Here is a 417-nt window from a genome sequence, read left to right as displayed (position 1 = left end):
TAAAAACATATATATTTTTTTCTTTTCACTTTTTTCATTAAAATCTGTTACAGTTCTAAGCAGAGACGGAGGGAGGGGGGGACCGGGGTAGGCCATGGTCCCCCCCAAAATAAGGAAAATAATAATAATAATAATAATAATAAAGTTTTAAGTTTAGTCATTTGGGTCCTTCCAAAAAAAAAAAAAATTGGCCCTATTCTTAGATTTTTTTGGCCATATCCAATAAAAACTTTTGGCCTTATTCTTAATTTTTTTGGGCCATATCCAATAAGTTTTTTTTTTTTTGGTTCTTACTTTCAAATGTCAATTTTTTGGCCTTTACGGTAGTCTTTAGTTTATAAAAAACAACCAAAATATTTTTTTTTTAATAAAAAATTTCTAAAGAACCAAAAAAAAAAAAAAAAAAATTTGCATGGC

The sequence above is a fragment of the Corylus avellana genome, chromosome ca5 (genome assembly GCF_901000735.1).
Source record: "Corylus avellana chromosome ca5, CavTom2PMs-1.0".
NCBI lineage: Eukaryota > Viridiplantae > Streptophyta > Magnoliopsida > Fagales > Betulaceae > Corylus > Corylus avellana.
The sequence above is the reverse complement of the archived record's forward strand: the minus strand, read 5'-3'. Positions refer to the sequence as shown.